Genomic DNA, 13,915 nt, shown 5'->3' on the forward strand with positions numbered 1-13,915 from the left:
TATTATGCTTTGAGTTGTGCTGAACAGGTGGAGGATGCTAGTGAGCCAGCAACATATTCTGAAGCCATTGATTCAGTTGATAAGGAGAAGTGGATCTCAGCTATGCATGAGGAGATGCAGTCTCTTGAGAAGAATGGCACATGGGAGATTGTAAGCTTGTCTGAGAAAAAGAAGACTGTTCGCTGCAAATGGGTCTTCAAGAGAAAGGAGGGTTTGTCTTCTAGTGAGCCTCCAAGATTTAAGGCAAGGTTAGTTGCAAAAGGTTTCAGTCAGATTCCTGGTGTTGACTATAATGATGTGTTCTCTCCAGTTGTGAAGCATAGCTCAATTCGGACTTTCTTTAGTATTGTTGCTATGCATGATCTTGAGCTTGAGCAGTTAGATGTGAAGACTGCATTTTTACATGGAGAGCTTGAGGAGGAAATTTACATGGATCAGCCAGAAGGATTCATAGTGCCAAGCAAAGAGAATTATGTTTGCAAATTAAAGAAATCCTTGTATGGTTTGAAACAGTCTCCTCGTCAGTGGTATAAGAGGTTTGATTCATTTATGTTGTTACATGGTTTTAAAAGATCTGAATATGATAGCTGTGTTTACATTAAGATTGTTGAGGAATCACCTATATACTTGCTGTTATATGTTGATGACATGCTTATTGCTGCCAAGAGCAGAAAAGAAATCACTACAGTAAAGAAATTGTTGAGTAGTGAATTTGATATGAAGGATCTTGGTGTTGCTAAGAAAATTCTAGGTATGGAGATTACTAGAGACAGAAAATCTGGTTTATTATTTCTTAGTCAGCATAATTACATTAACAAGGTTCTTCAGCGTTTTAATATGCATGATTCAAAGACAGTTAGTACTCCTATTGCACCTCACTTTAAATTGTCAGCTGCTCAGTGCCCTAGTTCTGAGGAGGATGTTGAATACATGTCAAAAGTCCCATATTCTAGTGCTGTTGGTTCTTTGATGTATGCCATGGTTTGCTCTCGCCCAGATTTATCATATGCTATGAGTTTGGTTAGCAGATACATGTCTAATCCTGGTAAAGAACACTGGAAGACAGTTCAGTGGATTTTCAGGTACCTCAGAGGAACAGCAGATTCTTGTTTGAAGTTTGGGAGAACTGATCAGGGACTCATTGGTTATGTGGATTCAGATTATGCTGCTGATTTGGATAGGCGCAGGTCACTCACAGGTTATGTGTTCACTGTTAGCAGTTGTGCTGTGAGTTGGAAGGCTACTTTGCAGCCTGTTGTTGCTATGTCTACCACAGAAGCAGAATATATGGCTATTGCTGAAGCGTGCAAGGAGGCAGTTTGGCTGAAAGATTTGCTTACTGAGCTGTGTGGAGTTGGTTCTTGCATTGATCTATTCTGTGACAGTCAAAGTGCTATTTGCCTTACTAAAGATCAGATGTTTCATGAAAGGACAAAGCATATTGATGTCAAGTACCATTATGTTCGTGATGTTATTTCACAAGGTAAATTGAATGTATGCTAGATTAGTACTCATGATAATCCAGCTGATATGATGACTAAACCAGTTCCTGTAGCTAAGTTTGAGCTTTGCTCAAGCTTAGTTGGTTTGACAGTTTAGCCCAAGAGGCTATTTGGCGCCAGAAGTTCTGTTCTTTGTTGTGTTCAGGTGATGATTTTGATATGCTACAAGAAGGAATTTGTCTCAAGGTGGAGTATGTTATATTGTGATCCAAATTCTGATGGGAGAGTGTTGGAATTTGGGCTTGGCCCATTAAGGCCCATGTGGTGCAAACTTTTAATCCCACATTGCTAGTAGAAGTTGAGGAGACCACGTGACTCTCCTATATATCTAACCCATAGGCTTCACCGGAGAATATCGATCCTATTATTCCTCTTGTAAGCCGCCGCTAGGCGTTATACACAAACACCCGATATAGTGAAGTTCTTGCTGGCTGGCGCCCGTGGTTTTTACCCTTCGCATTGGAGGGGTTTTCCACGTTAAATCTTCGTGTCTTTCTGCGGTTTGATTTTTCTATTTTTCATCGTTTTGTTCGCCGTCGCTTCTAACAAGAACGTGGGCAGAGAAACTGAGATCTATCATAGGTGTACTAGTAGGTGCATTGGAGCTGTTTGCGTATATTTATTTTTTTTATCAAATGCTCAAGATGTACACAAGCAAAATAAAAAAAATTGCCGTGTTGCATATTTTTCTCCGAGAACACAAAAAGCACACAACAAAGTTTTTAAATTATTTATTGTTTAAGATACATATTTATTTGCACATCCAATTTGATGCCCTATAAATAATAGTTAAATAAAAGTTATAAAAAAACTATGATGGATGAGATGCACACATTTTTGTGCAAGTTAAAGTTAAACATATGAGATGCACATATTTGTATGTAAAAAAATCCAACAACGGATGCGTAAGTTTCTTTATAACCAAGGAATAATTTAGAAATTAGTGTAACATACTATGATGCACATTTTTTGCATGCAAATATTACAAATGTATGTACTGAAAATATTTCACATAAATATTAAAATTATTTGCCTAATAGACAACTTTGATTATCACCAATTAAAGATGGACATTCTAACAATCAAAATTTTATTGGAAGTCTTGCAGGTTTGAAAGCGTTAGAAAGCACTAGAACTGTGCATCCATGGTGGAGAATGGAGAGTACTTGTTCTAGATTGTTCAATGAAAATATTATTCTTTCTCTTTTAAGAAATAATAAGAAAACACGTTTCTTGTAGCCGTTCAGATGTGAAGCTTTGGATTTTGGAAACCACGTATTCATGCCACATTGCGGGGAGAGAGAGAGGGAGAGCTGTCAGCTTGCACGTATAGCCATCTCACTCTCGTCTCCAGCTTATGCAGACTGCGTAAGATGTCGGCAGCCTATAGATGAGTGTGCTTTCCCTCACCTCCCTCTGCTTTGAGTTCGCCGCTGGATCTGAGCAGCACGCGGCTCTGCTCCTGCCGAATCGATGGCGTGGCCGGTGGCGCGCGCGATTGACGAGCTCCTCACCGGCTCCGCGCTCGCAACCAGAGTACCAGACGCGCTGTAGCGGGGCAGGCATCATCTGCAGCCGCCGCGGCCATGAGCATTGCATGTTCTGATCCACATCGGGGCGCAGAATATTCCGAGTGCTCGGAAAGGCGAGCCAGCGCTGCTCATGTTTCTGCCGTGCCTCTAGCCGCCGCTCGTGTTTTTCTTTTCCGAGATGGCGAGATGCATACTGCGTCTGTCGGCTCCGGTAGAGTATTTCTCAAAATAGGTAGAGTACTGGTTTTACGTTGCCGGCGGTTGAATCCTTTTTCCTGTCAACACATTATTGGGTCAGTGTTTGAAGTTTATCCGAATTATTAATCATACGGTCGGTCTAGGCTTGGCAAAGGTTTTCCCGCATTTATTTAGGTCCCCCGCCGTTGCCAAGTTTGCCGTTTGGCCCAGCACTCCATTTTTATTTCGAAAGGGCAACAACACAACCGTACTGTGCACTACTATCACTTGTCGAGGAAAGTTGGGAGCCAGCAAAAATACCGAACCCATTGTGGCTGCTAGTGCACCAGAGCCAGCCATGCATGCAAATGCATGCATGCATAAGACGTGTTGACGATTTTGCAGTTGAGCCCCCATGCGCTAATTCGTGATGGTTCACAACATTTTCGTGCTGGAAGAGGAGCAGCTAGCAGGTCCTGATTTTTTTTAACAAGAACAGAGGGAGGTGATTTTTTTTAACAAGAACATGAACAACGGCAGGTCCGGATCTGATTTGAGAGCACTCCTCCGGTCCTCCCCTGGATATCCCCTCCCCTTGCCGATGCACATTAGGGCGCAGAATATTCCGATCGCTGTGCAAGGCGTACCAGCGCTGCTCATGCGTTTGTTTAACCCGTGCGTACGTCAGGCCAATTGTTTAGGACGCCTCTAGCCGCCGCTCGCGTTTTTCTCTCTCTCTCTCTCTCTCACTCATAACCGCCCGAGTTGATGGATGGACAAGATCACAGGCATTGCGGAACGAATTCGGGAGAAATAAACATGCATGGGAACCTGGGATGATTCCCCATCTACTAGCATGTGCAGCTTGGCGATCATGGGTTTGCGACAAATGGGGAAAGGAGGTGGGTGTCTGCTCGTCCAACAACGTGGAGAGAGATAGAACGTGGAGAGACAAATACGGAAATCGAGATCTATAATGTTTAGGACGCCTCACCTTTAGCTGCCGACTGCAATTTTTTTCCAGCAGTTTGGCAAATCGAGTTGCCATCTTTGATTTTTGATAAAAATGTTAAAAATACTCCTCCAACAGTTTGGGAAAAGACTTGGCAATTTTTGGCAACTTTGAAAAAACCAGCCTCCAGCGCGCGGTTGGCATGTAGTTTCTAGTCAGGTGGGAGGGTGAAAAAAGAAATAAATAACAGAGAAGAGTTCCTGATTTAAGTTTTCAAGAGGTGGAAGGGCATAAATATAATTTTGTTTCTCTCTCATGATTCCTGATGTAAGTTAGATCTGGATTTGGCAAGTGAATTATGCCAAACTGTTGGAGATAAGCTCTTTTTTTACTTGGCATATCTTTTTAGAAATTGGCAAAACACAAGATATGCCAAGTAAAATATGGCAAACTCTTAGAGATGCTCTAACCATCCAAAAAAAGTAGTACATGTATGGACAGCCTCAGGCCAGTCTCAATGCAAGAGTTTTATGAGGATGAAAACTCTTATATTTCTTCTCTTTTTTCATAATAAATACTCATGAAACTCCACTGAGACTAATCTCACAAGCATTATAGTATATAATACAGAATTTAGGAGAAATAAAGATGAAAACCTGGGATTTTCCATCTACTATATACTATGCATAAGTAACATGTTTGGACAGGATCAAAGGAAAAGGCTTGGAGCGTTAGTTCCTACACTGATGAGATACTCGGCAACTCCTGCAGTCTGTGGATATGATCATCCGTATCCCTTCAAGTCATCAAGTGGCAAATGTATGTGTTCCGTATGACCGACGATAGGGACTGTCACCGTCTCAGCTACGCGTTCTGACTGTAGGACCGATGATGGGGATTGGGGACTATCACCGTTTCAGCTATGTGTTCGGTACGACCGATGAAGGCGGTCACCGTTTCAGCTTTGTTTCTGTTCCCATTGTACCTAGGAGATACTACCAGGCATGGCAACCGAAAAATAAACAAGTACTACCATGCACGGTTTTGGCTTCAGTTTTCTTCAGACTACTCTATTTATGGTTGAACTAGTGAAGCACAATTCGAGAAAGATGCATACTCTGCCGGTTGGCTCAGATTCACAGCAGGAGAAAATAGCATAGGAATATCGAAATGCATAATAAAAATTAGTTAGTAACAGGAGTAGGGGAGGGGCACAGAGAGGTGAGAGGGGGAATTTGCAAAAGTGTGATTACCCAATCCAAGGGCGGGTCCAAATTGTAAAATTACTCAATCCCTCATATCCCTTGGATGTTGATCCAATGACTCAGATTGAAGTTTTCATAGTTTGCACGGAGAGATTGGTTTGCACCTGATATGTTGCCTTTTAAAAATATTACATCAGAATTCAAGAATAATCTCAAAATTTATATTTAATCGCTTAACTTTTATTCAAGGGCTGCTGCTTAATTAACCATGGACCCATGGTGATATGTGAACAGGCCCGTCGATAGCCAACAACAAGGTGGGCGACCGCTCCCGGCCTCAAAAAATGAAGGGCCTCCAATTTTTGATAGTCTAAGGTCTATTAATTCATTTATCACATTCTATTCATCATCTAGTACATTGAGATAACAAAATTGTTGCAGCGAGCACCATTCACATCAAGTGCTATAACCTTTTCGCATTCCGCCGACGCTGTCGGCTGTCGCGAACTTGTGAGTCATAATCGATCTCGTAGTCTGTTGCCGCTGCCGATGATGAGCCCCCTCCCTTCCAGCTCTTGGCTCCTACATACCTTTACCTTGACACAACCCATGCAGCCATGTAGGTGCCGGGCGATCAACTGATCTTTGATCTCAGCATCTCATGGACTGCAGCAGCAGTCAATGACAACGACAACGTAAATACATGAAATTTAGGTGAGTTGAAGAATGTGAGTAGAGCTGATTTTTAACCATACCTAGCCCAGCACAGCTAATTTTCATCAATATACATGTGCTATTCGAATTAATTCGAAATAGTCTTGTTTGGCTTATGAAATTAATTGTGAAGACCGCTAATTCTTTGATTAATTGAGTTATATAATTGTGTGAAAGTATGTATTGACTGTATTAAACATATAATAGTTTAATATTTTAGGGTCCCACATCCTATTTCGCACCGTGGCTTAACCATATAGTAGTTTAACATTTTAGGGTCTCACATCCTATTTCGCACTCACTGCTAGAAAAATGCACATTCGTCCGCGGCCGTTAGTACCGGTCACGGTTTCGCCCGGTACTAACGTGCAAATTTAGTACCGGGTCAAAGAAACAGTGCCCATGGGAGCCGTTTAGTACCAGCTGGTGGCTCCAGCCGGCACTAAAGTGCGCCACAGACAGCCCCCGACAGCCTCCTGCAACGGCTAGTGACAATTTAGTACCGGCTGGAGCCACCAGCCGGTACTAAATTGGCGCCAGGAAACTTAGTACCGGCTGGTGGCTCCAGCCGGTACTAAATGGGGAGCTTTAGTACTGGCTGTAGCCACCACCCGGTACTAATGCTCCCATTATAAATTGGGGCTTCTTCCTCCCCGAGCCGAGCCAGCGCCCATTTCACCAGAGAGCTAGCTCGAGCTCGGTTTCTTCTCTCATATTAGAGTTGCGCCGCCATTATTTGATCCATTTTTTTGTGTGATTTGGACTCATTCAAGTGTGCCAAAGGTTTGCAACTTCATCCTCTCTTCATTGATAGTCTTTATTCTTCGTTTTATGCTCTATAGTTAGAGAAATTTGTGACTTTTAGAAATAGTGAGGATGAGTATGATTTCTTTGATTTATGCAATGATTTGAGATATATAGAACCGATGACTTGAATGTGGGAGTAGGTTTATTGGCTAGGTTGAATATGAAAAATTTATAGACGTACTTTTCAATCATTTTCTATATATTACAAATGACCGTAGCACATTTTTTATTTTTAGATTCAGATGAGCATGTGGATAGTAGAAATTTTTAGAATGAGTGTAGACAAAACATGTGATTGTAGTAGATATAACCATAATGTGGATAGTTAAATTTTTTATAATGAACTAATGAAAGAATTATAATAGATTTTTTTATTATGAATTGATTATTTTGACACTCTAGTGATGTATTTATTCATACTCACATTTCTCTCAATTAATTTATTCAGGTTTTTTTGATTGAGAATTAATGTGATTTTGCATTATTCAAGTGGCATGGTTAATTAGTTTGGTATTTGTTATGTATTTAGTTGCATTATTTTGACACTCTAATGATGTATTTATTCGGGCTCATATGGAAACCATCGAGAAGTTTAAAAAATATATGTTTCGGATCATGAATATGTCGTTAACCTTGATCCTGCAGTGAAAACACTGCTATTCGGGGCTAGCATCGATATGCACGATACGGTGCGGTATATATGAGGACGCGATGAAGGAGTACGGTCTTGGTCTCAATTATGAAATCCACACCTTTTGAGCCAATTAAGAATGAAATTATCCGGACCTTGGTCGTACTCCTTCATCTGGTCCTATTGTACCGCACTGTGTCGTGGATGTCAATAGTAGCCCCGAATGTCAGTGTTATCACTGCAGGGTCAAGGTTGACGACATAGACATGTTTCGAAACAAATATTTTTTCTTCTCGATGGTTTTAGAGAAAGTGAGCCTGAAACAAAGCCCGAACATTGATTGTGCATCCCTTATGGCGTGGAACGACGTGTTCGCGTTGAACTGAAGAGTGTCAAAATAATTATAGTTTATAATTTATGTTTTCATTTTTATTCTAATAATTTGTTCAGATTTTTTTTAATTTTTTTCAAGTGGCATGGTTAATTAGTTTGGTATTTGTTATGCATTTAGTTGCATTATTTTGTCACTCTAATGATATATTTATTGGGGCTCATATTGAAACCATCGAGAAGTTTAAAAAATATATGTTTCGGATCATGAATATGTCGTTAACCTTGATCCTTCGGTGAAAACTCTGCTATTTGGGGCTAGCATCGATATCCATGATGCGGTGCGGTATATATGAGGACGCGATGAAGGAGTACGGTTTTGGTCCCAATAATGAAATCCTTCATCGGGTCCTATTGTACCGCACTGTGTCGTGGATGTCAATACTAGCCCCAAATGTCAGTGTCATCACCGTATGGTCAAGGTTAACGACATAGACATGTTTCGAAACAAACATTTTTTCTTCTCGATGGTTTTAGAGAAAGTGAGCCTGAAACAAAGCCACGAACATTGATTGCGCATCCCTTATGGCGTGGAACGACGTGTTCGCGTTGAACTGAAGAGTGTCAAAATAATTATAGTTTATAATTTATGTTTTCATTTTTATTCTAATAATTTGTTCAGATTTTTTTCAATTTTTTTCAAGTGGCATGGTTAATTAGTTTGGTATTTGTTATGCATTTAGTTGCATTATTTTATCACTCTAATGATGTATTTATTGGGGCTCATATTGAAACCAACGAGAAGTTTAAAAAATGTATGTTTCAGATCATGAATATGTCGTTAACCTTGATCCTTCGGTGAAAACTCTGCTATTTGGGGCTAGCATTGATATCCACGATGCAGTGCGGTATATATGAGGACGCGATGAAGGAGTACGGTCTTGGTCCCAATAATGAAATCCTTCATCGGATCCTATTGTACCGCACTGTGTCGTGGATGTCAATACTAGCCCCGAATGTCAGTGTCATCACCGCAGGGTCAAGGTTAACGACATAGACATGTTTCGAAACAAACATTTTTTCTTCTCGATGGTTTTAGAGAAAGTGAGCCTGAAACAAAGCCGCAAACATTGATTGCGCATCCCTTATGGCGTGGAACGACGTGTTCGCGTTGAACTGAAGAGTGTCAAAATAATTATAGTTTATAATTTATGTTTTCATTTTTATTCTAATAATTTGTTCAGATTTTTTTCAAAATTTTTTCAAGTGGCATGGTTAATTAGTTTGGTATTTGTTATGTATTTAGTTGCATTATTTTGTCACTCTAATGATGTATTTATTGGGGCTCATATTGAAACCATCGAGAAGTTTAAAAAATGTATGTTTCGGATCATGAATATGTCATTAACCTTGATCATTCGGTGAAAACTCTGCTATTTGGGGCTAGCATCGATATCCACGATGCGGTGCGGTATATATGAGGACGCGATGAAGGAGTACAGTCTTGGTCTCAATAATGAAATCCTTCATCGGGTCCTATTGTACCGCACTGTGTCGTGGATGTCAATACTAGCCCCGAATGTTAGTGTCATCACCGCAGGGTCAAGGTTAACGACATAGACATGTTTCGAAACAAATTTTTTTTCTTCTCGATGGTTTTAGAGAAAGTGAGCCTGAAACAAAGCCGCGGACATTGATTGCGCATCCCTTATGGCGTGGAACGATGTGTTCGTATTGAACTGAAGAGTGTCAAAATAATAATGGTTTACAATTTATGTTTTCATTTTAAGAAAGCTCTTCAACCCTGCAGAGCGTGTTGGTCTTGTTAGCGGTTGTATTCGTCGTTTGATTAAGAAAGCTTTTTATATATTCTCCCTTGGCAAAGAAAGCCGTAAATTTTGTCGTGAATTTAATGTCGAGTTGTATGGTACTGATGATGATCGTGAGTTGATGGCTCTATATAATGCAAGACGGGAAGAGTCGGGGCTGGTGGAATATGACCGTTCCGTGTCAAAACTTCGCGACGCAGTTCACGAGGCATTGGTCAAAAGATCTCATGATGAGTAGTTTGTATTAGGTAGCTAGCATATAGTGTAATGTATATATTAATTTGGACTTCTATTTATCATGTTCTATAATTTAAGCATGTAGTGTAATGTATCTGTTAATTTGGACTTCTATTAATTTTGTATTTCAATGTTAAATTCGCAAAAATGGCTTTTGTATTTCATTATGTTATGTGGCAATTTAAATGATATAAAAACAAGTAAAATAATGTTGTTACTTAATTCAAAAATGTAGATCGATGGACCGACAATGGATGTACGGCGACCGGTGCACCATGGCGTGGATTAATGGTCTAAAGTCTTTTCTCGATGCGGCGGAGGCCCACAAGTCATCGAAAGGTTTTATGTGTTGTTCGTGCCGCGTTTGCCAAAATAAAAAGGAATACTCTAAGAGGAGCATTCTACACGCCCACATTTATGAAAAGGGTTTCATGGATAACTATACTCTTTGGACCAAGCACGGTGAACCTGGAGTTGTGATGCAAGATGGTGAAGAAGATGATGATCATAATATTGCAGACTGGGCTCATCTGTATGAAGCGGGAGCCTTTGAAGATGAACCCATGGACGATGCTGAAGAAATGGACGAGGCTGGAGAAAATGTAGCAGAAGACCAACCACCTGATGAATTAGGCCAGGTTCTAGGGGATTCACAAAGAGACTGTGAAACTTTAAAGGAGTCAAAGAAGTTTGAGAAAATGTTGGAGGATCACAAAGAATTATTGTATCCAGATTGCAAGCAGGGGCTTAAAAAGTTGGGTACCACACTTGAAATGCTGCACTGGAAGGCAGCTAATGGTGTCACCGATAAGGGATTTGAGGAGCTACTTGGAATCGTAAAGAACATGCTTCCAGAGGGAAATGAACTACCCTCTACAACATACGAAGCAAAGAAGGTTGTTTGCCCTCTTGGATTGGAGGTACAGAAAATTCACGCATGCCCTAACGATTGTATTCTCTATCGAGGCGAAGAATATGAGAAACTGGATGCTTGTCCTGTCTGTGATGCAAAATGGTACAAGATCAGGCAAAATGATCCTGGTGAGGTCGACGGGGAGCCCGTCAAGAAAAAAGTTCCCGCTAAGGTGATGTGGTATTTCCCAGTAATACCACGTTTGAAGCACTTTTTTAGAAATAAATCCAATGCTAAATTGATGCGGTGGCACAAAGAAGAGCGTAAGCAAGATCAGATGCTGAGACACCCTGCGGATGGGTCCCAGTGGAGAAACGTGGATAGAGATTTCCCAGATTTTGATAACGACCCAAGGAACATAAGGTTCAGTTTAAGTATGGACGGAATGAATCCATTCGGCGAGTGGGGCAGCAGTCACAGTACATGGCCTGTGACCCTCTGTATGTTCAATCTTCCTTCTTGGCTATGCATGAAGCGGAAGTACATGATGATGCCGGTGCTTATCCAAGGCCCAAAACAACCGGGCAATGATATTGACGTGTACCTAAGACCGTTGGTTGATGAACTTTTGCTGCTGTGGAAGGAGGAAGGTGTACATGTTTGGGACAAGGACAAACATGAGAATTTTGACCTACGAGCATTGCTTTTTGTTACCATCAACGATTGGCCTGCACTTAGCAATCTGTCCGGACAGTCGAATAAGGGATACCAGGCATGCACTCATTGTCTAGAAGAAACCGACAGCTTGTATCTAAAAAATTGTAGGAAGATCGTGTACATGGGTCATCGTCGATTCCTTCCCCTCAACCACCCCTTAAGAAGAAAAGGAAAACATTTCAAAGGGGAACCAGAAACTCGTGCTAAACCTATATTCCAAAACGGGAAGCGTGTTTTCTCGATGGTGAAGGATGTACATGTCGTGTTTGGAAAGGGCCGTGGAAGCAAACAAGTTCCGAATGATGAAAACGGCCATGCCCCAATGTGGAAGAAGAAGTCCATACTATGGGAGCTCCCATATTGGGATGTCCTGGAGGACCACAACGCAATCGATGTGATGCACTTGACGAAGAATCTTTGCGTTAACCTGCTAGGATTCATTGGTACGTATGGGCAGTCAAAAGATACACTAGAAGCAAGACGTGATTTGAAAGAAACAAAACAATGAGAAGACCTACGTCCTGAGAAGAGAGAAAATGGACAGCACTACTTACGTCCTGCTAGCTACACTCTAAGCAAAGAGGAGAAGGAAAGGATGTTTGATTGCTTGAACAGTATGAAGGTACCGTCCGGTTACTCCTCGAATATGCAGAGAAGAATTAATATGAAAGAGAAAAAGTTCACAAACCTAAAGTCTCATGATTACCACGTTTTGATGACCCAATTGCTTCCAGTCGCGTTGAGGGGTATTCTACCAAAAAATGTAAGATTAACAGTGGTGAAGCTATGTGCCTTTCTTAATGAAATTTCGCAGAAGGCAATCGATCCAAATAAGCTCACAAGGCTACAGAATGATGTGGTCCAATGTCTTGTCAGTTTTGAGATGGTCTTTCCACCTTTGTTCTTTAATATTATGACCCACCTCCTGGTTCATATTGTGAAAGAGATAAATATTTTAGGCCCTGTATTCCTACACAATATGTTCCCTTTCGAGAGATACATGGCAGTCTTAAAGAAGTACGTTCGGAATCGTTCTCGGCTAGAAGGATGTATCGCCAAGGGCTATGGAACAGAGGAGGTCATTGAGTTTTGTGTTGATTTCATTGATGAACTTAGTCCGATTGGGGTCTCCATGTCACGCTGTGATGGGCGATTGGAAGGAAAGGGCACACTAGGTAAGAAATCTAATATGCACATCCCTGAAAGTGAAATCCGCAAAGCAAATTTCACCGTTCTACAGAATTCATCCCTCGTGGCCCCATATATGGATGAGCACATCAATATTGTCCGATATGAAAACATAGGGAAGTCTGAGGCATGGATTACACATCATCACATATATAGTTTTGCGGTTTGGCTGAGAAGAAAACTCATAGGTGACAGCACGATTGATGTACAACTACAATGGCTTGCTAGGGGACCATCGGCCACAATCATGCAATACCAAGGATACGCGATCAATGGATATACGTTTTACACAAGAGCCCAAGATGAAAAGAGCACGAACCAAAATAGTGGTGTGCGTATTGATGCAATAGGCCATGATGGAAATAAGGACAGCTACTTTGGTGTCATAGAGGAAATATGGGAGCTTGACTATGGCCCCTTGAAGATTCCTTTGTTTCGATGCCAATGGGTGAACCGAGCAGGTGGCGGTGTAACGATAGACCGGTATGGAATGACAATAGTGGACTACAAAAAAGATTGGATATAAAGACGAACCATTCGTCCTCGCCAAGGATGTGACGCAGGTTTTCTATGTGAAGGACATGGCAAGCAAACCTAAGAAAAATCAAGGCAAGTCCGACGACGAGCCAAAACGCCACATAGTTCTTCCAGGAAAAAGAAAAATCGTTGGAGTTGAAAACATTTCGGACAAGTCAGAAGACTTTGATCAGTTTTACGACCGTCCTCCATTCTCTGTCGATGTTGACCCTAGCATCCTGTTGTCCAAAGAGGACGCTCCTTACTTACGCCTCGATCATGATCAAGGGACATTCATAAAAAGAAAGGTTGTCAACGTTCCATTAAACAATGATGTGTAATCATTAGGTTATACTTTCATGTTCATGTAACCAAGTGATTGATGTAATATATGGTGTATGAAATAACTTATATTTTAATTTTTATGCATTTATATAATAGTTTGCACAGAAAACAAAATTGAAACAGATATAAAAAATTTAGACTCAATATGATAAATTAATTAAGTGCATACTCAATGTGATAAACATAATTAAAACAGAAAATCTATTTAATTAAGTGCATGCACATATATGATAAAAACACCCAAAAAACAGAAAATCTATTTAATTAACTATTTAATTAACATGTATGAAATAACTGAGATTTAAATTTTTTATGCATTTGTATAATAGTTTGCACAAAAAACACAATTGAAACAGATATAAAAAAATTTGGACTCAATA

Source organism: Panicum virgatum, chromosome 9K, assembly GCF_016808335.1.
Source record: "Panicum virgatum strain AP13 chromosome 9K, P.virgatum_v5, whole genome shotgun sequence".
Lineage (NCBI taxonomy): Eukaryota > Viridiplantae > Streptophyta > Magnoliopsida > Poales > Poaceae > Panicum > Panicum virgatum.